The sequence below is a fragment of the Oncorhynchus mykiss genome, chromosome 15, assembly GCF_013265735.2.
Source record: "Oncorhynchus mykiss isolate Arlee chromosome 15, USDA_OmykA_1.1, whole genome shotgun sequence".
In the NCBI taxonomy this organism is placed as follows: Eukaryota; Metazoa; Chordata; class Actinopteri; order Salmoniformes; family Salmonidae; genus Oncorhynchus; species Oncorhynchus mykiss.
Genome location: NC_048579.1, coordinates 29,846,389 through 29,873,077, shown reverse-complemented (window position 1 = coordinate 29,873,077; position 26,689 = coordinate 29,846,389). Strand labels below are relative to the sequence as shown.

Genomic DNA, 26,689 nt, shown 5'->3' with positions numbered 1-26,689 from the left:
TAGCACTTTGAATGAATTATTTTGTGTAGTTTCTGTGTTTTCATGTTTTATGTGCTGTCTTTTTAAGCACATGACCAAATGAATTTCCCCCTGGTGGGATCATAAAGCTGAAGTGGGAGGGTTTTCAGTGGTCGAATTACATTTATTCAGCGCGTGCAAAGCCTGTTACGCACCTACATAAGGTAAGTCTGAATATCAACTACTGAGAAGTGAGTAGGAAAGGGATGCATAGGAAAGGCATACATGTCCTAAGTTTGAATCTTGCCCATAATGACTATCACTACAGGTGTGTTAGAGAGTCCCCAGCAGGCCAGACTAGGAACTACAGGTAAATACACATAACTCAGGTATGAACATACTCTTGGGCTTCCTGCATACCAGATGGCACATATAAGGCACTGGTCAAAAGTAGTGGAATATATAGGGAATAGTGTGCCATTTGGAATGTTGGCTCAATACCACCCCTCTTGAGAGTTCACAAGCATCACTCTCAATTTCCTTTCCAGCTTTTTGTGGAAGAGTCTGATGTGCCTCTCTTTATTCCTGCTAGAGAGACCTACCGGTTTAATTAAAACTCAGCTAAAACCCAGCTCACTGTAAGCTCCTCTCCTTAAACATTTTGGAGAGATACGTTTGACACTCCTGCTCCTCTCAGACTGTGACTTTGGGAAGCCCAGAATAACATAGCACACATTCATGCATGCATAAACACACACACACACACACACACACACACACACACACACACACACACACACACACACACACACACACCAGGGAACCTGGAACACAGAATCCAATTCCCCCACCTCATAATTCAGGGGTTTTTGAAGAGGAGCAATAATATGGTTTTAAAGCAACATGATGTCATCCCTCAGAGATGTACTGTATGTTTGAAGCCAGGCGGCGAGGATAAAGCCATCATACTACTGACGCAGTGTTTGGCCAGGGCTTTCACTGATCGTGTGTCCCCAGTGGCACCCTATGCCTATGAGCCCTGGTCAAAATAATTGCACTATAAAGAGAATAGGGTGCTGTTTGGGACGCATCCAGAGAGAATAAGGGGATTTCAGCTCAGCTCGTGTAACACCCTGGGTTTTCAATTTCATAGGGAGTGAAGACATATAGGAGAACTGAAGTGTGCATTTCAAATTCACTCCGTTTTTTGGTTTTGTTTGGCAGTGAATGGTCACGTGTTGCTCTCTCTATGACTATGTGAAAGCTCAATTATCTAGTTGAGGACATTGGGAGATGCTACAACTAAATAGAATCATCCATCAAGTGGGCAAGATTAAGCTATTTTATTGGAAACTGTGTGTGTGTGTGTGTGTGTGTGTGTGTGTGTGTGTGTGTGTGTGTGTGTGTGTGTGTGTGTGTGTGTGTGTGTGTGTGTGTGTTAATGGGTGTAGTAAATAAATGTGTGCGTGGTTAATGAGTATGGGGTGTGAGAGCAGGGCTTGGTCAAGTGGCTGTGGCACTATGAGGCCAGTCTGTTCCTGTCCTGTAATTTAGTCTGGCAAACAGATGAATGCTGATACATACAGACACTCTGCTCACCCACATCACAGGCCAGGGGAAAGAGGTGTTTGTGTGTGTGTCTGCCTGCCTGCCAACGTGCCCTTTGTGTAGGGAGAACAGAGCATAGTGAAAGTGAGTTTGGTTGTGCCTGTGATTCTGTGGTAACGTTAGTAACCACAGTCACTCTGTTCGTCTTCTGATGAGTCATAGGCCCATGGGTAAATGGAGACGCTATAATGAGTTGTGTGTGTTACCACCACTGATTATGTCAGGAGCTTCAGAGACAATGGGAAAGTCTTATTTGAAGCTACAGGAACAGGCCCTGGTTGATAGTTTTCCCAGAGTAATAAAAAGCTGTCCTCATTGATCTGGTTCATGTTGTCCATGCCTGAAGAGGGGATTCTACCACTCATGGTTCTACTTCACACTGTCTTCGTCCCAAATGGCACCCTATTCGTTGTGTAGTTCACTATGTTTGACCAAAGGTAGCAAGTAGTGCACTGTATATGGAATAGGGTGCCATTTGGAACAAATCCACTGTTCCTGCATCTATGGTCATGACATTCTGTCAGCTGGTTATTTTCATGCAAATTGCTGCAGGTCTCACAGTAATTAACCATTAATTAACATAAAAACATTTAGCATCTCCGGGCCTCCAATATTTATTTCAATCCATTATTTATTTTTGTCAGGTCTAAAGAAACATGATATGAAGAAAATGTATTTCAGAAGAACAGAATGTGAGTTGGCCTTCTGTTAGGCCTATGTTTTCTGACTAGTTCACTTAGCTGACAACATATATGCTTATTAGTCCAGTACTATTATTTTTATTTTAGATTATTTTTTAGTAAGAAGAATATAATAGAACTTAGCTGAATAAAATTGAAAGGATAGGTCTTTACGGAGCCATTACGTAGCGACTGCGCAAATGAAGTGGCTTTGTTGAGAGTAAAAGTGATCATTTGAAACAGGTCCTATATGCTAGATTTAGAGTTACTTGGCAACTTTAGTTGTGAATGATACAAACCTTAGAGTGTCTTAGAAATCAAAACATATATGGGCTGAATGGTGCAACTATGCTATTGTACAAAAAAAAGCTTGTGCTCGGTAACTTGCCTCAGGCTGCGCAGCTGTTCCCTCACCAAGTGATCATATTTTCACCCCACCTAGCCTATTCTTACTTTAATCTTGTCTTTACTAATATTAGTTTTGATTTAGCATGGCCCATTATCAAATGGGCAGGAAGAGGGGCAGGGGAAACGATACATGTCATCTGTATTCACTCGACTAGCGACTAGCGAATGGAGGCCGCGTGCTTTCCCACTGGTCCGTTTTGTAGGCTACTTCGGTTTTACAGTGGAGCATGTGCTTAATACAGCAGCTGAGAAATAAATAGAAGAAAACTTACTTCACTCCAAGCATCAACCACTGAGCATGCTCGCGCTGCCCCTACAGGTGACATTCCGCCCAGACTCTGTATGCCTTGGGCTCTCCAACCTTGTTCCCAGTGTAGCCAACTCCTCAGTAAGGAAAGTAGCTATTGGCTGTCCTAAAAGTCGCTAGAAGTCGCTAAATGACAACCATCGCCTAATTTGCATAATTGTCCATGTGCATGTAATTGTGATGGACGCTGTAGGAGAGAGGAATAATGTCGTGGGAGAGACAAAAAGTGAGTAAAAAACACCCTAAATATGTTTAGAACTACAAATTAACTTTCTTCTGTCGATTCTTGTTTTTTTTATGTCACAATTCCAAACCTCCTCCTTCCAACCCTCCTCCTCAAAAGAGACACTCTTGCGGAGTTACTTAGTTATTTTATTTTTTATTTAATTTTTCTGAATTTGGTTTGGTTTTTAACCTTATGGTCCACTTAGGAGCCTACAACAAGTCACAGTAAAACATTAACATTTTTAACCATAACATTTAAAAAATTAAATTGTATTCAATCTACATTAACAATCTGAATGGACCAAAAAGTGACAATAGAAAAAACTGTCAATGGCAATGTGAGAAAATTATGGTAACTAGTCTGGCCCTAATTTAGATTAATTGTTTTTTTAAAATGTAAGCCAGGGCGTGATCAGCCAGCGGCGGCTTCCCGCATGCGCGATTCATTTGCAGTCTGTACGTGAAGGGGTGAACATCTCCTGCTCCAACTGCAGCTGGGAGGGACTGCTGTGCGAGGGCTGGACCGCCTGTGAGTGCTTTGGGACGGGGGTGGGGCCCACGGCAGCACCCGCTGCTCGTTGAGAAGAGTAAGAACGATACGTGCTTTCACGTCAGAGTCTCCAAAGTCTCCAATAGCACCAGAAAAGTCGCTAGATTTGTCGCTAGTTGTCTGAATACTCGCTAAATATAGCGACAAAGTCGCTAAGTTGGCAACACTGCTTGTTCCTGTAGCTACCCAGTGCTCAGTTTGAGAAACCAAGTGTAATCTGTTCTGGAACATCGAGAGTAACATGTTTTTGCTAAATTAGCCCGTCCGCGTGCTCGAGAAAGGAATAAAGTAGAGAGAGGTGGAGATGGAAACGCATGGTGATAAGATTTTCTGTAGACTAGGCTATTCAAAATCCAATTCACAAATTGTAGGCTAACTGTAAGCCACTCTGCACAATCAATGAACCAACATCGTCACATACGTTCTCTGCAAGACTTTTGTAGCATAAGGTAACTAGTCTATCCAGTATGCATAATAAAACAGTCCACACTCAAAGGCAATTACTAGATTTTGTTTAGTTTTGGAATATAGACTAGACCGATTATGTACCAATGACATCTTAAATACTTTTTTTAATGTTTGTTTTTCTGCCATGTGTAATTTATGGTATAGGCTATGTATTGTATAACGGCACAATTATAATTTAAATTCCGTTTTGTTTTTTGGGAGGGGGGAGAGCTTGGACTCATAATATCTAATATGCATATGGAGGTTTTGAATTAATAATCACCTGAGAAAGCGTTGTCCTTTTCATTGTGTTAGGCTTTGAAACAACGTACACAACAACCATGCTTTACACTGTTTCAACCTGCTGTTTAACCTCTTTCTTCAAATTGATCATCACAGTGAGGTGAGTTTTAAAAGTACTACAGCCCTACTGTTTGGTGATAAGTGCTTGATGTGATTTTCGATATAATTTGCATTGATGACAGAGTGGTTAGAGGGACAATAGAGCCCTGAGTACCAGGCCATTAGGACCTGATGGTCTAGCAAATTGAGTACCTACAGCACCAAAGCATGTCCAGAGTGCATAACAGGAGATTTCCGTGACTCAAAGCTCACATGGAATTTTACTGTGGTCATGACCCATGACTCCCGTGTGGCAGTAATATGGTCACCACAACAGCCTGACCTGCATCACAAACCCCTGACCATAAGACAGAAATAACTTAGAATATAAAATAACATATATACTGAACAAAAATATAAACGCAACATGCAACAATTTCAAACATTTCACTGAGTTACAGTTCATATGAGGAAATCGGTCAATTGTGTCACGGTCGTCCTCCTCTTCGTCTGAAGAGGAGAGGCGAGAAGGATCAGAGGACCAATATGCGGCGTGGTAAGTGTCCATGGTGAATCTTTAATAAAGAAAGACTGAACACTATGCAAAAGAGTAACGAAAACAATAAACCAAATACGACCGTGAAGCTACAAAATGAGACCTGTGCAGACACAAGCCACTAACATAGACAATCACCCACAAACAAACAGTGCAACCCAGGCTACCTAAGTATGATTCTCAATCAGAGACAACTAATGACACCTGCCTCTGATTGAGAACCATACTAGGCCGAAAACATAGAAATGCCCCAAAACATAGAAAAACAAACATAGACTGCCCACCCAACTCACGCCCTGACCATACTAAATAAATACAAAACAACGGAAATAAAGGTCAGAACGTGACAAATTGAAATAACTTCTTTATTTAATCTATGTATTTCACATGACTGGGAATACAGATATGCATCTGTTAGCTACAGATACCTATAAAAGAAATGGGTCTCACAATGGGCCTCAGGATCTCCTTGCGGTATTTTTGCATTCAAATTGCCAGTCGATAAAATGCAATTGTGTTCGTTGTCCATAGCTTATGCCTGCCCATACCATAACCCCACCGCCGCCATGGGGAACTCTGTTCATAACGTTGACATCAGCAAACCAACAACACGACGCGATACACACGGTCTGCGGTTGTGAGGCCGTTTGGCATATAACTCAGATTTAGGAAATGTATTGGCCTTTGTCTGATAATTGCATTTTCATTCAGAGTAATAGTAACGCAAACGCTGGGTGTCACACTACAGTCCATTCATCATCTACAGTATTTGTATTTATTTAACCTTTAATTAACTAGGCAAGTCAGTTAAGAACAAATTCTTATTTACAATGATGGCCTACCCCGGCCAAACTCGGACGACGCTGGGACAGTTGTGTGCCGTCCTATGGGACACCCAATCACGGCCGGATGTGATGCAGCCTGGATACAGCCAGTATCTTTCTGGCAGAACACAGGAGCACAACCGCAGTCATTCCCATCTGACTGAACATCAGAAACTAAACTAGAGTGACTGTACCTGCCAGAAGGCTCAATGTCAAGATGGGAGGAGGATGGAGAGGGACGGACAGAGAGGAGAGGAAGAGAGCGGAAGCGAGAGAGAGAGAGACGGCAAAGAACGAGAGACAGCAGAGAGGAAGAGAGAGACAGTAGCGAGGTAGAGAGACAGAGAGGAAAATAGAGGGAGAGAGAGAAGAAGAAGAGAAAGATGAGGGATGATTGCAAAAAGCCTATAGCTCCCAGCTGGCTTTGGTGAATCTGTCCTTTTCAGCACCACCTAGTTTCCTATGATGCCCCTGGAGGCAAGGCAGAGACAGGGTTTTCTCCAGGTAAAAACTATGATCCCTTATTGAGGTCACTTGTTAAATTATCTTCAATTAGTGTAGATGAAGGGGAGGAGACGGGTTAAAGAAGGATTTTTAAGCCTTGAGACAATTGAAACATGGATTGTGTGCCATTCAGAGGGTGAATGGGCAAGACAAAATATTTAAGTGCATTTGAACAGGATATGGTAGTAGGTGCACAGTTTTTTTAACTAGGCAAGTCAGTTAAGAACAAATTCTTATTTTCAATGACGGCCTAGGAACAGTGGGTTAACTGCCTGTTCAGGCAGATTTGTATCTTGTCAGCTCAGGGGTTTGAACTTGCAACCTTCCGGTTACTAGTCCAACACTCTAACCACTGGGCTACCCTGCCGCCAAGAACTGTGTTAAGAACTGCAATGCTGCTGTTTTTTTTACACTCAACAGTTTCCTGTGTGTATCAAGAATGGTCCACCACTCAAAGGACATCCAGCGAACTTGACATTTTGGGAAGCATCCCTACCTCACACTCTGGCTGTCACATCCTCATGCAGGAGAACAATAACACCACTACACTGTTAGCCATTTTAGTAATTTTATCAGTAACTTACTGCGTTAATCAACAGTACACTCTTAGGAAAAAAAGGGTTCCAAAAGGGTTCTTCTGCTTTCGTCGTAGGATAACCATTTTTGGTTCCAGGTAGAACTATTTTGGGTTCCATGTAGAACCCTCTGTGTAAAGAGTTTGACATGGAATTAAAAAAGGTTCTTAAAGGGTTCTTCTTTGGGAATAGCACCTTTGTTTCTAAGAGTGTATAAACTGAATACAGTAGATGACCTTAGAATGCACAGTAAAATACTGTACATTTGTTTTACAGCACACTGCAAGAGCTTTTTTTGTCATTTCAACAGTAAAACACTGTAGAAGGCACAGGAAAATACCTGAAATGTGTTTTACAGTATTGATTATGGTGCATTGTTGGAAAATGTTGTGGGTGGGGAAAGAGACTCTGGCTCATTAACACATTTTAAGGAGTGCCTTGTAAGAGGCTATATTTCTTACACCCGTGAGTGAGAATGCTGTACCCCCACAGAATACAGTAATATACTGTATTTTAGGAAACCTTACAAACCTTGTCCTGAAACTCTAAAGTAACTTATTTGCTGTAATTCAGAATACTGTAACATACTGCGTTTTTAGAGTGCCAGTAAATCTTTTGAACACGAGTGGGTGCATGGTATTGTTGTTTCTCAATCATTAACATATTTTGAAGCGTGTCTTGTAAGAGGTTATATTTGTTACACCCGTGACTGCATTTATGTGGTAGTGGTTACCAAACAGTTACATTTACATAGAGGACAGATCAGAGTGGCAGCAAACTGCAAACCTTGAATGGTTGAGGGGCTAGCCATGTTGTTTTTGCCCTGTAGTCACTGACAGTTTGGAAGCTTTTGTTTAGGCTTCTAGAAGTGCAAGTGATATAAAACACGTATTATTCATTAATATGCAAGTGCATACAACCAACCTGCCTTCTCTAATCCCTTGTAGTTACTGTGGAAATATTTTCTTGCAGTTTAATAGTCACTTTTACCGTTTCATTGCTCTGGCATCAAGTTACTGTGAATATCTCAGTATTGTATTAGCACCATCCAGAGTTAGAGATGCATCGTAAGATTTGTTGTTGTAAAAAACTTCAAATCAATTGAAGACCAACATATACTTAACTATAACCACATTCCTAGTAAGGGTTACAGAAACGTTTTACTTGCAATGACTGTGAAGTGTTTTTTTTTTATCAACCTTGGTTGAATGCACTGAACTTAAGTTGCTAATGACAAGAGCGCCCGCTAAATTACAAAATATGTAAATGTAAAAAAAAAAAAGAAAATTTGCAAAGAACACTGGGTAATATGTCACTTCATGTGTAATTCCAGCAATATACTGTAAATTAGATTACGGTAACATTGTTGGTACCGTAAAATTGATTACCGTAAAATGAATTACAGTAGCTGTACTGTAATATAATTTACAGTAATTTACTGGCTCATTTCTGCTAGTAAGTTACTGTAAATGTTAAAGGAAATGTTTTACAGTGTAAAAGTAGTGCACTATATAGGGAATAGGGTGCTATTTGAGATATACAAGTATCTTCTAAGGAGATTAATGCCAGTGAAACAACACATGCATACAGCCCTGACTGGAGAATCAGACAATGTCTCTTTCAGTGAGACTGAGTTCAATTGTGTTGTGAGTTCAGATGTTAAACAGTGAGTGTCTGCCAAGTAGACCTACCCTCCTCCAATGTTGTTGTTGCATCCCATTTGGCTTAACTTGGCTGTCTCCTGAGCCAATATGGCAATAAAATGGCACATGTTCATTAGACGAAACTTGTTTGAATATTCAGGAAACAAGTTAGTTATAAAAGACAAATGACTGTACTGTGTTAATCCCAACAGTGGACATTCACTTTTTCTCTATCAGCAAAGAGGATAGTTTATTTCAAGACGTTCACCATGGAGAGATGTTTAAGGATTTCAGAGGTAGTCTCCTACAGAGGGAGAAGACATCTGTCCGTTTATCTGAAAAAGCGGAGGTGTAACCGATGAATAATTTATAGTATTTGCAGATGTCAAGTAAGAATGCAAAACATTAAATAATCTGGCAGCTGTCTGGTATCTCAAGCTACCCTGATCAATCCAGGGCAAGCTTGAGAAGATACTTCTCCTTCTCACTTCAAGTTCTCTCTTACAAATATAAAATAATGTAGCTGTCTGCCAGGACTGCACTCAGAAGAATCAGACAAAAACCAACACGTTTGTCATGAAATATGCATTACAGAGAACAATGCACAATGACAACTAAAAGTTTGGATTCCTCTAAAGGAGGAACTTATATTGGGATACTATTACATAGGCCGAGTTTATGATTATGCATTGCAGTAGCCTAAACATGCTGTAACCTCAATTACTTTGATTATGGCTGACTAACGGGCTAGCTACACTATATATACAAATGTATGTGGACACCCATTCAAATTAGTGGATTCGGCTATTTCAGCCACACCCGTTGGCTGTCCTAGTGCAAAAAATAATAAGTGTCTGTCCTAGTAGTGCATAAAACATTGTCTCTCCTCGGTTGCAACACTCACTACCGAGTTCCAAACTGCCTCTGGAAGCAACGTCAGCACAATAACTGTTCGTTGGGAGCTTCATGAAATAGGTTTCCATAGCCGAACAGCCACACACAAGCCTAAGATCACCATGTGCAATGCCAAGCGTTGGCTGGAGTGGTGTAAAGCTCGCCGCCTTTGGACTCTGGAGTAGTAGAAACACGTTCGCTGGAGTGATGAATCACACTTCACCACTTGGTATTGGCGGATGCCAAGAGAACGCTACCTGCCCCAATGCATAGTGACAACTGTAAAGTTTGGTGGAGGAGGAATAATGGTCTGGGACTGTTTTTCATGGTTCGGGCTAAACCCCTTAGCTCCAGTGAAGTTAAGTCTTAATGCTACAGCATACAATGACATTCTAGACTATTCTGTGCTTCCAACTTTGTGGCAAAAGTTTGGGGAAAGCGCTTTCCTGTTTCAGCATGACAATGCCCCGTGCACAAAGCGAGGCCCATACAGAAATGGTTTGTTGATCAGTGTGGAAGAACTCGGCTGGCCTGCATGGAGCCCTGACCTCAACCCCATCAAACACCTTCAGGATGAATTGGAACATCTACTGCGAGCCAGGCCTAATCGCCCAACATCAGTGCCCGACCTCAGTAATGCTATTGTGGCTGAATGGAAGCAAGTCCCCACAGCAATGTTCCAGAATCTAGTGGAAAGCCTTCCCAGAAGAGTGGAGGCTGTTATTGCAGCAAAGGGGAAACCAACTCCATATTAATGCCCATGATTTTGGAATGAGATGTTCAACGAGCAGGTGTCCACATACTTTTGGTCATGTAGTGTATTTGGAATGCTTATTCAGCCACAACCTATACGTTCATGGGCATTGTGACCTTCCCTCAATTAAATAGATACATAAATAGATAATGTAATGACCAAAACACGCCAGTCTTTTATATACTTTCCCAGTGGACTTGAAGCTCTTCATTAAAAAAAATCACAAAAATCCTCAAAAAGTCCTTAATTATAAATTAGAACATCACAATGTGGACTCTAAAAAGAGTAGAGACTTAGTAGAGGCTAGGAATCGGATCAAGCACCTGCCAATCACTCAATAACAAAGCAACTACATTGATCATAGCCAATGTCAACATGATATTGAACAATGCTGTCCCAGATCGCCTACAGTACTCATCTCAGCTGATAGACTTTGAGCTGCAATATGATCAAGAACCCAGCTAGCACATCATTTTCTGAGAACCATATGTTTCTTAGCGCTTGGTGAGAGCATGGTTGTCCTATGGTTATTTTGCATACAACCTTCCCACAACTTGCTGGGAATGGTGCAGGATAGGCTTTGGAACATTCTCAGCACATTTAAGGAATTTGACCCCCCAAAAAGTGATTTAATTGCTTTAACAGAACGTTTCCTAAAAGTTCAAACATGGTTACATTTAATTTCAAATTTGGTAATGTTCTTGGAAAATTCTCCAACTGGTTTGACATTGGGAATGTTCTCAAATAGTTCAGAGAACGTTATTTCTTTTATAAACATTTTAGTACTTCAGCATAAGGTTTCCTACAGGTTTCCTCATAGTTCTATTTAAAATCATATTCTCAAATTGTTCCAAGAACGTAAAGAAACAATGTTCTTCTGTGGGAATTTCAGTACTTCAGCATCACATTTCCTACAAGTTTCTACAGGTTTCTATTTAAGGTCATGTTCTCAAATTGTTCAGAGAATGTTAAGAAAACTTACCATTAAAAAAAACACAAGAAAACTTTAGTAATGTTCAGAGAACATTCTAAGAATTTTATTAAAAAACGTGTCTCTTGTTAACTTTGTTTCCTTGAATGTTTTCCTGGGAGGTTTTATGAACGCTCTGATATCAGAAATGATATGTTATTTTGAGTTTAAAAAATATCTTTCTTAAAACACTTCACTGAATGTTTAAATGAAACTTTTAATAACACTGCTAGCTATTTAACTCCAAGCACAAATCTAAAATTTTATTGTGACACAGCATCAGTGAGATTCAAACCAACACCTTTCTCTTGTCTACGCATGGAACTAGCCCACTGCGCCACCAGGATGGAGCTAGCATGGTATTTTTTTACTGCTTACAATACTGTACATTTTATCTATTCAAACAGACCCCAATTTCCGAGGTAACAAGCACTCATTAAGATCAGGTGAGGCCAATTAGTAGGCGCGGCCAACACACCAGAACACACTTAAAAAGTTATCAGAACCTCTATGCAACCTAAAAATAAACCTTCCCAGTTCAGGCAACATTTTCACTTCTGTTCTCAGAAAGTAAAAAAACAAAAAGCGTTGGTTTAACCGGTCAGGAAACATATGGCTTCTTTCCCACAACCAATGTGAAACCAAAAAACATACGTTCCCACAACTTCCAAGGATCAGATGTGCTAGCTGGGTAGACAATTCTGAAAATAGGGTCCATTCTAAGCCATAGGGCTCTTGTCAAATGTAGTGCACAATGTAGGGAATAGGGTGCCATTTGGGATGATATCCCTGTTTTCTAGAGAGACATGAGATGGCTGTAGGGCTTGAGGAGGGACATTAAGGATGGACAGTGAGTGACTGACCAACAGGGTGATGACATGCAGCCCAGGGTGTTAGGGTGTTGTATCCAGGGTGAGAAAGTCTTTAGAGAGCTGTAGAGGTCAACACTATCACTCACCACAGCATCTGTTTGACACACCCCTGATAACAAGACTACAGCTTCCCTAAGGGACAGTCACACACACACACACACACACACACACACACACACACACACACACACACACACACACACACACACACACACACACACACACACTTACACACACACACACACACACACACACACACACACACACACACACACACACACACACCATCCAAGGCCCTCTGAGTATTAAAAACATTTACATTTTAGGAGACACTCTTATTCACAGCAACTTACAGGCACACTTATGGTTAAGTGCCTTGCTCAAGGGAACGTCATCGGATTTTTCACCTAGTCAGCTCAGGGATTCAAACTAGCAACCTTCCGGTTACTGGCCCAACGCTCTTCACCACTAGGATACCTGCTGCTTTCATGTTAACACAAACACACACGCACACAGGCACACCCACGGACACATCGCCACTTTATTAAGATCCAACATTACATTCTATTGCACTGTTCCAGTGCCTATTTGCTCAGTATCCATAATGGTGATCTGATTAACAATGTAGGGAATACGGTGCCATTTGGGGCTCCGCCAACATAAAGCAGGCCTCCATGGTGGAGCCCTATCTTCCCTCCAATCATGTGATTTATTAAAGCTGACCCCAATTCCCCTACTTTATGCTATGGGTCTGTGGCTAGTCAGGCTCTGTTATTCCAGTTAGTCCTTGTCCACGTTCTGTCTGGTCGTATGAGATCAAATGTTCCCATTACGTAAGGCTGACTTTAGATAAGAACAGTGCTGATGATGCCGTTCACAACACATCTGCACCAGTAGAGCCTCTTATGAAACATTCCCTGATTGCAGAGAAAGATCCAGAAGCAATTGGTTGTATAAGCCAGAACCCAAACAGTTAGATACAAAGCAGACGATGCAGTTAGAAACAAGGCAACAGTAAACATGTTGTCCCCCACAAATAAAGCAGCGCCCCCCATTGGCCAATTGAGATATGGCGTGTGACACCCATTTCAGTTCATTATTATAGCTTCCGCCTTGGACCAGTCAGTGTAATTTTGTAAATGTCGGATCTCTATGGCAAGACGCATAATTCACCCAAGTTACATCAAATTTGGGCCAGTACGATATCACGTGTGACTAACGTACTGTACAAACATACTAATGGACAGAGACAGATCCACAGTCCCCTACCCGATTTCATCGCAGGGGACAATATTTCAATTACTTATATGATCCCATCAACATACTGTACTAGACTATTGGTCCCATTAGGCATGGAGGCTTACATTGATTTAGACAGGGGTCCAGAACTGCTCTGACTGAAAAACAGAAACCAACACACACACACACACACACACACATCCAATCTGTCTTTTTTAGATGTGTTTGTGAGCGTGTGCAATATGACTGTATAATAAACTAACTGTTTGCGTTATTGTGTCAAAGGTCAAATACAGGATATGATGCATTAACATACAGTTTAATTGTTTCATGTTTAATTGCACCTGTCATTATTCTTAAAAATGCTATGTTGTTACACGGAGTATTAGAAAAATATACTGTCGGTCCCAAATGGCACCCTTTCCCCTACATAGTGCACTACTACCCATAGGGGTCTGGTCAAAAGTAGTACACTAAATAGAGTATAGGGTTGGTCTTTAATTTATCACAGTGGCCTTCACTTCCACAGTATTGGACTCCTACCCCTGAGGCACTCTGAAATTATGTTGTTTCTCCAGTGTAGCTACTGGCAAATTCTCCCACTGCCGCCTCACATTTGAGATCATGAAATGGGCTTTTAAAAAGGAGAGCGGCTCACTGGGGCTTTGGCTGATTTTAAATAAATTACAGTCAAAGTCAGGCAGGTCTGGGGGCTTTGAGCAGGATCTGAGTGGATGTGCACCAAATCACAAATAGGATCTGCTTTACTCCTATGGGTTCGTTCAAAATGGCTGCCGGTCCTCCCATCACAGACCCATCGACATGAATGGGGACACCCGTTCTAGGGATGTTATTTCCTTGGTGATCAGTGCCCTTTATTCCAGCACAGGAAGTACATCTCTGCTTACTACTACACCCATTGTTTTGGCCAAGTGGAATGATGCCTTCCAAACTACATGTAATATTAATCAAGGAATAATGCACTACATGTGTGAGAGAGAGAGAGCAAGAGAGAGAGAGAAGCTGGGCAGGCAGACAGTCATTAAAAACAGAGCCATAATGATGCTGCTCTACAGTCACACACACACAAACACAGCCAGCGACAGTCAGTGGTCTGAAACAGGTGGTTCATTCAACTAGTGTCCCAGAATGCTTAGCTCTGTAGGAGACTGCCGCAGAGAGTCTTCAGAACCTCCTGAATAACAGTGTGAATAACATGACTGAACAGCTTCAGGTGTAATGTCCACCTTCTTTCTCCATTCGTTAAAATCCATCTTTTTTTTATATATTGTGTCTCCTCTCCATTTGTTTGGGCTCTGCGGAGACTGAGGAGGGATGTGGCAGCGGGGATTAGTCTTTGGAACGGGAAGCACAGGAGAGGGGGCCTGTTTTTGTGTTTGTACAGAAGACAAAGTGATGTCAACGCATTCCCTGTTTGATGAGGCATCTGGGGCTGCGTCCCAAATGGCACACTATTTCCTATATAGTGCACTACTTTCCTATGGACTGTATGGGCCCTGGGTGTAAGTAGTACACTATATAAGGAATAGGGTGCCATTTGGGATGTAGTCCAGGAGTCTTCTCCCCCTCTCCCTGCTCTGTGTATCATCCTCATTCATCCAACTTCCTTCCTGCTCCGAGGTTTATAAATCACTAGCTCTCAGAGTCAACATCTGAGCTTCAACAATTTCTCAACGCACTCGTGCCCTTTTGTCTCATATGTTCAATGGTTGCGGGGGAAACACTGGCACATAAAAGCTCAGGTATCTATTCCTCTCATCTCCACCCACCTGTGCTAGAATGGTAGTGATGAAATCCAGGTCCGTGCACAGACGTTTTGGGGGGGCATGTGCTCAAACATCCCTCCTCAGTCTCCGCAGAGCCCAAACAAATGGAGAGGAGACACAATATATAAAAAAATGCAGAAGCTGCTGTGTAAAGGATTTTGCGAAACTATTTTGAACTTGGAGCTGAAGGTAAATACATTCTTTCCCTCATCAATCTACACACAGTACCCCATAATGACAAAGTGAAAACAGGTTTTTAGACATTTTTGCAATTGTATTAAAAATAAAAAGCAGAAATACCTTATTTACATAACTATTCAGACCCTTTGCAATGAGACTCGAAATTGAGCTCAAGTCAAATCAAATGTTATTGGTCACATAAGAGGAGCCTCTTAATGAAGAAGTTAAAGGTCTGTGTTAGCCAGAAATGTTGCTTGTTTGTAGGTGACCAAATACTTATTTTCCACCATAATTTGAAAATAAATTCATAAAAAATCCTACAATGTGAATTTCTGGATTTTTTCCCCTCATTTTGTCTGTCATAGTTGAAGTGTACCTATGATGAAAATTACAGGCCACTCTCATCTTTTTATGTGGGAGAACTTGCACAATTGGTGGCTGACTAAATACTTTTTTGCCCCACTGTACGTGTTTAGAAGATGTTGTTGTGGGTGTAGCGAAATGCTTGTGCTTCTAGCTCCAACAGTGCAGTAATATCTAACATGTAATATCTAACAGTTTCACAACATATACTCAAAATATACATAAATCTAAGTAAGGAATGGATTAAGAATATATATATATATATATATATATATATATATATATATATATACTCAAAATATACATAAATCTAAGTAAGGAATGGATTAAGAATATATATATATATATATATATATATATATATATATATACTCAAAATATACATAAATCTAAGTAAGGAATGGATTAAGAATATATATATATATATATATATATATATATATATATATATATATATATACAGTGGCAAGAAAAAGTATGTGATCCCTTTGGAATTTCCTGGATTTCTGCATAAATTGGCCATACAATCTTCATCTAAATCACAATAGACAAACACAATGTGCTTAAACTAATAACACACAAATTATTGTATTTGTCTTGTCTATATTGAATACATCATTTAAACTCTCTTTGGTTTGGTTGGAAAAGGTATGTGAACCCCTAGGCTAATGACTTCTCCAAAAGCTAATTGGAGTCAGGAGTCAGCTAACCTGGAGTCTAATCTATCAGACAAGATTAGAGTTGGTTAAGGCTGCCCTGCCCTATAAAAAACAAAAAGCATTGCCTGATGTGAACCATGCCTTGAAGAAAAGAGATCTCAAAATACCTAAGATTAAGAATTGTTGACTTGCATAAAGCAGGAAATGGTTACAAAGGTATCTCTAAAAGCCTTGATGTTAATCAGTTCACGGTAAGACAAATTGTCTATAAATGGAGAAAGTTCAGCACTGTTGGTACTCTCCCTAGGAGTGGCCGTCTTGCAAAGATGACTGCAAGAACACAGCGCCGAATGCTCAATAAGGTTAAGAAGAATCCTAGAGTGTCAGCTAAAGACTTACAGAAATCTCTGGGACGTACTAACATTTCTGTTGACAAGTCTACGATACGTAAAACACTTAACAAGAATGGTGTTCATGGGAGTACCCCACGGAAGAAGCCACTGCTGTCCAAAAAAAACATTGCTGCATGTCTGAAGTTCGCAAAAGACAACCTGGATGTTCCACAGCGCTACTGGCAAAATATTCTGTGGACAGATTAAACTAAAGTTGAGTTGTTTGGAAGGAACACACAACCCTATGTGTGGAGAAAAAAAGGCACAGCACACCAACAACAAAACCTCATCCCCACTGTAAAGTATTGTGGAGGGAGCATCGTGGTTTGGTGCTGCTTTGCTGCCTCAGGGCCTGGACAGCTTGCTATCATCGACGCAAAAATGAATTCCCAAGTTTATCAAGACATTTTGCAGGAGAATGTAAGGCTCTCTGTCCGACCAATTGAAACTCAACAGAAGTTGGGTGATGCAACAGGACAACGACAAAAACACAGAAGTAAATCAACAACAGAATGGCTTCAACAGAAGAAAATACACCTTTTGCAGCGGCCCAGTCAGAGTCCTGACCTCAACCCGATTGAGATGCTGTGGCATGACCTCAAAAGAGCAGTTCACACCAGACATCTCAAGAATATTACGGAACTGATATGGTTTTGTAAAGAGGAATGGTCCAAAATTCCTCCTGATCGTTGTGCAGGTCTGATCCGTAACTACAGAAAATGTTTAGTTGTTATTGCTGCTAAACGGAGTTATTAAATCCAAGGGTTCACATACTTTTCCCAACTTGCACAGTGAATGTTTACAAAGATATGAAAATGTATAATTGTTTGCATTGGACTAAGATACAGTGGCATAGTATAGAGTACAGTATATACATACAGTGTGAGATGGATGATGCAATATATTCACAAACAATTAAAGTTACTAAGATACCGTAGAATAGTATAGAGTACAGTTTACACATATGAGATGAGTAATGCAGAGACATTATTAAAGTAGCTACTTTTTCATTTCCTTAAAGTGGCCAGTGATTCCTAATCTATGTCTATAGGCAGCAGTCTATGATGTGCTGGGTATGGCTGTTTAACAGACACTGGTGTAGTATAGAATATAAAACAGTATATACATAGCAAATGGGTGATGCCATATGTAAGCACAATTTAAAAGTTACTAAGATACCGTAGAATAGTGTGGAGTGCAGTTCATACATATGAGATGAGTAATGCTAGATATGGAACATTAATTTAAAGTGGTGATCTATTTCTAAAAGTGGCCAGTGATTCCTAATCTATGTCTATAGTCAGCCAGCTCTGATGTGCTAGTGATGGCTTTTTAGCAGTCTGATGGCCTTGAGAAAGAAGCTGTTTGTCAGCTTCTCGGTCTCAGCTTTGATGCACCTGTACTGACCTCGCCTTCTGGATGATAGCGGGGTGAACAGGCAGTGGCTCAGGTTGTTGATGTCCTTGATGATCTTTTTGGCCTTCCTATGTCCTCGGGTGCTGTATGTGTCCAGGAGGGTGGGAAGTTTGCCCCTGGTAATGCACTGGGCAGACCGCACCACCCTCTGGAGAGCTTTGCGGTTTCGGGCGGTGCAGTTGCCGTACTAGGCGGTGATACAGCCCAACAGGATGCTCTCAATTGTGCATCTGTAAATGTTTGTGAGGGTTTTAAGTGTTACGCCAAAAATGTTTCAGTCTACTGAGGTTGAAGAGGCGCCGTTGCGTCTTCTTCACCACACTGTCTGTTTGTCATTGATGTGTACGCCAAGGAACTTGACCTTACCAAAGCAATTCTGCAGCATTGAAGGTCCCCAAGATCACTGTGTCCTCTATCATTCTTAAATGGAAGACTTAGAAGTGGTCGCCCAGCCAAACTGAGCAATCGGGGGAGAAGGGCCTTGCTCAGGGATTTGAGCAAGAACCCGATGGTCACTCGGACAGAGCTCCAGAGTTCCTCTGTGGAGATGGGAGAACCTTCCAGAAGGACAACCATCTCTGCAGCACTCCACCAATAAGACCTTTGTGGTAGAGTGGCAAAAAGGCACATGACAGAAACAGCTTTGCCGCCCTGGATCCAGAGGTTCCAGTGACTTAGTCCTTGGTGGCTTCCTGATCAAGATCGGATCCGGAGGTACCTGTGTCTTCGTCCTCAGCTCTGTCTCCCTCTCCGATGGCTTCTACCTCGGGTTCAGATCCTCGGAGCTCCCAGCCTCGCCAGACGGTGATGAAATGGTGAGAAACATCTCAGTCCCCAAGCCAAAAACCCTGTGCTACCCAGGAGCACAAGTACAGGACATAACAAGGCTGCTTCCGACTGTTCTACCACAGATGCCGGGAGTTAACACTGTCGTAGTCCATGTGGGGTTAAACGCCATCTGGAGGGCTAGCTCGGAAGATTTGAAAATGGATTTTAAAGAACTGATTTTAGCATTAAAAGACTCAAAAAAATTGCCAATAATTTCAGGTCCAGTACCATCGTTGGGCCACGGGTGTGAAAGATTCAGCAGACTTCTGGCATTACACATCTGGGTAAAATACTACTGTAGCTCTGCTGGAATTATTGATAACTTTGACACCTTCTGGAAACAGAATATACTCTACAGGAATGACGGAGTCAATCCAAATGATCTTGGCTCCTGGACTCTGTCCACTCATTTCATGGCTGCGATGAAACAATGACTGGTAAATGTTCCAAGACCAGCTCAGTTAATCCCTACCATTGTGACAATGAGTCATCCTAATGCTGTATCAAATGTACATGAACTTAGGGGCATTGGAAAACACAATGTAAGTAATTTAATTTATGTACCCCTAATTGCATCGAATACATCTGTTTATCCTACAGCTATTGTAAGCAGTAATCATGAGCCTATAAACCAGAGTTACACTGTTAGCACTGTGCAACTGTAGGAAGACCACTTTATGCAGCTCACCCTGCACTATCCGCTCCAATGTAAACAACATGACTATGTCTACCTCTGATAATCTTCCCAGTAAAGCATTAAAAACAATCAAGCAACCCAGAAAAGTGCTAAAAATAGACCATATTAACATATGTAGCCTAAGAACAAGTTCCATGAAGTCCATAACTTGCTTTTAACAGATGACATTCATATTCTGACTGTCTCTGAAACTCACTTAGATAATACCTTTGATGATACAGTGGTAGCGATACATGGTTATAACATCTACCGAAAAGATAGAAATGCCAACGGAGGCGGTGTTGCGGTCTATATTCAGAACCACATTCCTGTAAAGCTTAGAGACGATCTAATGTTAAATACTGTTGAAGTAATATGGCTACAGGTTCATCTGCCTCACCTAAAGCCCATTTTTGTGGGAAGCTGCCATAGACCACCAAGTGCTAACAGTCAGTATCTGGATAATATGTGTGAAATGCTTGATAATGTATGTGATATCAACAGAGAAGTGTGTTTTCTGGGTGATATAAATATTGATCTGGCTATCATCAAGATGCCCACTCAGGAAAAAACGTCAAACTGTAACCAGTGCCTGTTACCTGGTTCAGGTTGTCAGTCAACCTACCAGGGTAGTTACAAACAGCACAGGAATTAAATCATCAACATGTATTGATCACATCTTTACTAACGCTGCAGATATTTGCTTTAAAGCAGTATCCAAATCCATAGGATGTAATGATCACAATATAATAGCCATACTGTATCTAGGAAAACCCAAAGTTCCAAAGGCTGGTCCTAATATAGTGTATAAGTGGTCATACAAGAAGTGTTGTTGTGATTCATATGTTGATGATGTAAAGAATATTTGCTGGTCTGTGGTATGTAATGAGGAGCAACCAGACGCTGCACTTGACACATTTATGAAACACATTTTTCCAGTTACTAATAAGCACGCACTCATTAAGAAAATGACTGTAAGAACTGTTAAATCCCCTTGGATTGATGAGCAATTGAAAAATGGTATGGTTGAAAGGGATGAGGCAAAAGGTATGGCAATTAGGGTTTGGCAGCCCAACTGATTGGCAAATTAAGAAGTCATGTGGCTAAACTAAATACAAATAAAAATAAATTACACTATGAAACAAAGATAAATTATATAAAGAATGATAGTAAAAAGCTTTGGGGCACTTTAAATGACATTTTGGGGAAAAAAGGCCAAATCGGCTCCTTCATTCATTGAATTAGATGGCTCATTCATCACAAAGCCCACTGATATTGCAAACTACTTTTATGACTTTTTCATTGGCAAGATAAGAAAACTTAGGGATGACATGCCAGCAACAAACGCTGACACTACATATCCAAGTATATCAGACCAAATTATGAAAGATAAGAACTGTACTTTTGAATTCGGTAAAGTTAGTGTGGAAGAGGTGAAAAAAATATTCTTGCCTATCAACAATGACAAACCACCGGGGTCTGACAATCTGGATGGAAAATTACTGAGGATAATAGCAGACGATATTGCCACTCCTATTTGCCACATCTTCAATTTAAGCCTACTAGAGAGTGTGTGCTCTCAGGCCTGGAGGGAAGCTAAAGTTATTCCGCTTCCAATCAGCCTGTTACCAACCCTTAGTAAACTTCTGGAAAAAATGATTTTTGACCAGATACAATGCTATTTCACAGTAAACAAATTGACAACAGAATTTCAGCATGCTTATAAGGAAGCAAGCAAGCACAGCACTTACACAAATGACTGATGATTGGCTGAGAGAAATTGATGATACAATTTTTGTGGGGGCTGTCTTGTTAGACTTTAGTGCAGCTTTTGACATTATCGATCATAGTCTGCAGCTGGAAAAACGTATGTGTCATGGCTTTATACCCCCTGCTATAATGTGGATAAAGAGTTACTTGTCTAACAGAACACAGAGGGTGTTCTTTAATGGAAAACTCTCAAAAATAATCCAGTTAGAATCAGGAATTACCCAAGGTAGCTGTTTAGGCCCATTGCTTTTTAAATGTTTTACCAACGACATGCCACTGACTTTGAGTAAAGCCAGAGTGTCTATGTATGCGGATGACTCAACACTATACATGTCAGCTACTACAGCGACTGAAATGACTGCAACACTCAACAAAGAGCTGCAGTTAGTTTCAGAGTGGGTGGCAAGGAATAAGTTATCCCTAAATATTTCTAAAACTTAAAAGCATTGTATTTGAAACAAAACACTCGCTAAACCCTAAACCTCAAATAAATATTGTAATAAATAATGTGGAAATTGAACAAGTTGAGGTGACTAAACTGCTTGGAGTAACCCTAGATTGTAAACTGTCATGGTCAAAACATTTTGATGCAGTAGTAGCTAAGATGGGGAGAAGTCTATAATAAAGTGATGCTCTGTCATCTTAACAACACTATCAACAAGGCAGGTCCTACAGGCCCTAGTTTTGTCGCATCTTGTCTACTGTTCAGTCGTGTGGTCAGGTGCCACAAAAAAGGACTTAGGAAAATTGCAATTGGCCCAGCACAGCTGGCCCTTGGATGTACACAGAGAGCTAATAATAATTTGCATGTCAATCTCTCCTGGCTAAAAGTGGAGGAGTGATTGACTTCATCACTACTTTTATTTATGAGAGGTGAATGCACCGAACATGTTGAATGCACCGAGCTGTCTGTCTAAACTACTGGCACATAGCTCGGACACCCCATGCATACCCCACAAGACATGCTACAAGAGGTCTCTTCACAGTCCCCAAGTCCAGAACAGACTATGGGAGGCATACAGTACTACATAGAGCCATGACTACATGGAACTCTATTACACATCAAGTAACTGACTTAGGCAGTAAAATTAGATTAAAAAAAAAACAGATACAAAACACCTTATGGAACAGCGGGGACTGTGTAGCAACACAAACATTGGCACAGACACAGGCATACACACACACACATACGCACTATACATACACATGGATTTAGTACTGTAGATATGTGGTAGTGGTGGAGTAGCGAACTGAGGGCACACAGTGTGTTGTGAAATCTGTGAATGCATTGCCATGTTTTTAAAATTGTATAGACTGCCTTAATTTTGCTGGACCCCAGGAAGAGTAGCTGCTGCTTTGTCATTATGGGGTATTGTGTGTAGATTGATGGGGGGGGGGGGGGGGGGGGGCGATTTAGTACATTTTAGAGTAAGGCTGTAACATAACAAAATGTGGAAAAATTTAAGGGGTCTAAATACTTTGCGAATGCACTGTATCATGTCACTTCTCTAGAGTCCAGAGAAAGCAAAATCATTCAGCCTCCTTGTAGCAGAGGTTGCAGGATCAGATGGCAAGCATGTTCTGTCTGCACCGCGCCATCACTTTGGAGGGCAGCCTGCCTGCAGTGTGCTCATCGCCAGCCAGGTAGCCCTGTTCTTCCTCATAAATATACTACTGCATTTGCCAGAATATGTTACATATTCATCCCATGATATTGAAGGCAATGCTTGTAACAACTTCTGATCTTTAAACATATAGCCAGTAGCCAGCCAAAATAGGCCTATCTTTAACATGAATATGATCAATCAAATCGGCAAAGATGAGGCAGTAGCGTTCAGGACACCAGGATAGCATGCAGCCCCCTCCCCTCAGCTCCAACACATGGTGCTCAGACTAAACATGATTAATGTTTCCAGAGCCGGCCGTCACTGTTGCATGATGAAGGAAACCTGATGTGACTGTGTGGTTTTCCAGCCTGGCTCTGAGTCTGACCTGGAGAGAGGAGTGGGCATGGAGAAGAGGAGAAGAGATGAGAGGAGGGGATGTAATGGGAAGATGAGAGTGCACTCTAAAAAATGCTGGGTTAAAAACAACCCAGCGCTCGGTAAATAGTGAACAGAACACACGTTGGGTTATTTTGATCCAGCCAGTGGGGTCAATTAGCTTTCCATTAGATATTTTTGGCCACCTGTGAGAGTAAATGTCATTATAGTTCATCATGGTACATTTTTACACTGCAAATTTAAGTTTCATAAATGTTTTACATTTAATAACATTATAACATTGTGATAACTCTCCCAATATTGGTATATGCACAGGCACTTAAATAGTCTTGTGTAAGCCTCATAAACGCTACAAACGTGTCAGTGCTCAACCTTAACCTGTGATGACAATACAAAACAGCATGAACCAGAATGACATTTACATTCACGGGTGGCCCCCCCAAAAAAACTATTTGAAAGCCACGCCCCTACTTAGCCATGCCTCAAGTCTTCTCATCTCATCTGACCCGGTGGGTCAAAGCTTCTTAACCCTGCATCAATAACCCAACAACCCAACTAAGTGACTCAACAGGTTGGGTCAAAATAACCTAACGTTTGTCCAAGATTTACCCAAATTAGTTTGTCTTTAACCCAGAATTTTATTAGAGTGTGAGAAAGGGAGAGATGGGCATATGAAGGGGGAGAAGATGGAAGCGGTGAGGTGAGGAAAGGATAAGAAAGGAAAGGAATGATAGGAAGAGGAGGGTGAGGTACTGTCTGGATGAGACGGATTGTGAAGATGGGATCTGCTAAAACTCTTAAACTCCAGACATGTTCCAGCACAACCTTAAAACTCATCATATTGTACTAAGCTACACCATGAATAAGCAAAACTGAACATTTGAGGTTGGAGCTACTGTGGACCATCATGAAAGCTGGAAATTAGAATTTTAGGTTGATTCTTCTTATTTTTTACAGTCAACGAGCTCAATATACTAATAAATGTAATGACATGATGTGTTCATGTCATGTGTAGATTACTCAGTTAACAACAACAGCACCAACAACAATGATGTATCCCAAATGGGACCCTATATAGTGTGCTACTTTTGACCAGAACTGTATCGGTCCTGTTCAAAAGTAGTGCACTAAATAGGGAATAGAGTGCCATTTGGGGTGCACACACAGTCTCCTGGTGGTACTTCTATCAACCTGTGTTCTCTCACCTCTCTCTCGTCGACTCGCCCCCACCTTGCCTCTCCCCCTCCCCTGCTTTTCAGGGGCTAGGATGGGGTGGTGGGGGGTGGGGGGTATGCTGTGGGTTGGATTGGGGTTAGAGAGAGGGGGGTGGAGGTATTAGCCAGATCTCGGAGCAGACGCCTTGTTTTTGAGACTGAGCCTGGAGATCAGTCAGCCTTGAATGGGCCAAGCCTCGGTGTGGTTTGTAACAGCAAACTGTGGGATTAAGAGAGAAAGTTACAGTCACACCCCCACCCTTTTATACCCCCTCCCTTCATCTCTTGAGTCCTCTCTCCACTCTAAAAATGTGTCTCAGTAGGACAACCCAGCAGGAACTCATCCACGTGTTTTCCTTTAGCCTCTCTCTGTCTCTCTCTCTCTCTCTTTCTCTCTCTCTCTCTCTCTCTCTCTCTCTCTCTCTCTCGCTCTCTCTCTCTCTCTCGCTCTCTCTCTCTCTCTCTCTCTCTAAATTCTGGAAAGTGGCAAGAGGTTACACAAACCTTATTCAAGAGGGCAGACAGACACAGTCCCGCACATATCCAAGTTGAACAATGGCTGTTTGCTGAGGGAGGGGGAGAGTGGGGCCAGCATTAACACACAGCCCAGGAAGTGTCGAAGCGAGGGAACGAGGGAGGGGAGAGAAAGAAAGAGGGAGGGAGGAACAGTGGAAGTGTGTAGACAGAGCCACAAGGAGAAGGAAATGTTTTCTACTGCAGAGTGTGTGTGTGTCTTTTTGTCTGTGTGAGGTTCGCTGCTCCCATACGGTTGTCCCGTTTGCTTTCAGACGTTTGACAGAGCACCAGAGAGGGAGGGTGAGTAGCTTCATCTCTATATGTGCACGCAGCGCACACACACGTATTCACACACTCGCGCACACACTCGCTTACACACATAGCTCACAGACAGACCAGTGTAAGAGGTGGACAACCTGACAAGTCCGGGCTTGTGTGACTTTACTTAAGCTGTTCTGTACTTCTGCTGCTTTCCTGATTGTCATTTCCAGCGGATTTTGCATTGTGATATGTTTCTAACTCCTCCACAGTATTGAAAAATAATCCTTTAAATGTTGCCTTAATTTAGAAATGCTTCATGAGCTTTAGTTTTAACCGTCTCACCCCATCACAACCCAAAATATATATATGTGTTTTTCCCTCTGTTTGCAAGATACTGTTGTCTGTTTCTGTTGTGTGGTTCTATGGAATACGGGCAATCGTTAGCTGTGTGAAGTTGGTGGGGGAGTCGGAGGGAGTATCATGTGTATGTATCTGTGTGTGTCTAATGAGACTGATGGTGAAGGAGTGTTTTGTGGTCATACAAACGAGAGAGGCTGAAGTTGACAGAAATGTAGACGATGTTGCGTCACGGTCGCTTGATCAAAACTGCCCTCAAGCTCACCCACCCTCCCTCCTTTCCTCCCTCCCTCCCTCCCTCTTTTCAAATCATAGCCGATCTGGAAACTTTGTGAACAGCTTCTGCATTGTATTAGTTTTCATTTAGATTTTCTTATGCTTCTCAGCTGCTTTTTCAAGATCACATCGGATAGATAGATAGATTCCTTATTCCTTATTAGGAAGATGTGGATAATTGTGTATGAGATTTATTTAGATTTTGACCATGTCTGGGAATGCTGCTGGCTCTCTGGATCAAATAAGCTTTTGAAGCCCCGTTGGGGAAATGGGTTGCACTCTTATTTTCAAAGTGAACGTCGGTGTCACTGTGCAACTTCAAAAGACGTTATTCTAGCCGCACGTCACGTTGATCTGCTACAGTGTAATGCTTGATGTGCTGTGATCAACGGGAGCTATTTGTTGGTGGGGTACAGCATGTCAGTATTGCTGTCGTTTCGCAGACGCTCTTATCCAGAGCAATTAGGGTTAAGTGCCTTGCTCAAGGGCACACACCCGTAGATTTGTTTACCTGGACGGCTCAGGCATTCAAACCGGCAACCTTTCGGTTTTAGGCCTACCTTAGCATTTGCTTTAACTGGCGTGTTATGTCCAGTATTTTTGCCGTGGGTTTGAAAAGCAGAAGCCTATTTTCC

At 41.5% G+C, this 26,689-nt stretch overlaps 1 protein-coding gene across 11 annotated transcripts in view; it reads left to right on the top strand.

Annotated features, from left to right (window-relative positions):
* Nucleotides 1-26,689, top strand: part of LOC110489970 (sickle tail protein) — a 226,542-nt gene that overhangs the window by 81,975 nt on the left and 117,878 nt on the right. Inside the window, exon 1 of one of the 11 annotated variants that reach the window (XM_036944277.1) lies at nucleotides 25,306-25,460. The exons of the other annotated variants lie outside the window; for them this stretch is intronic. The gene's annotated coding sequence lies outside the window, so the exon portion shown is untranslated. Of the gene's footprint in view, nucleotides 1-25,305; nucleotides 25,461-26,689 lie in introns of those variants that run through there. 11 annotated transcript variants of the gene reach the window in all.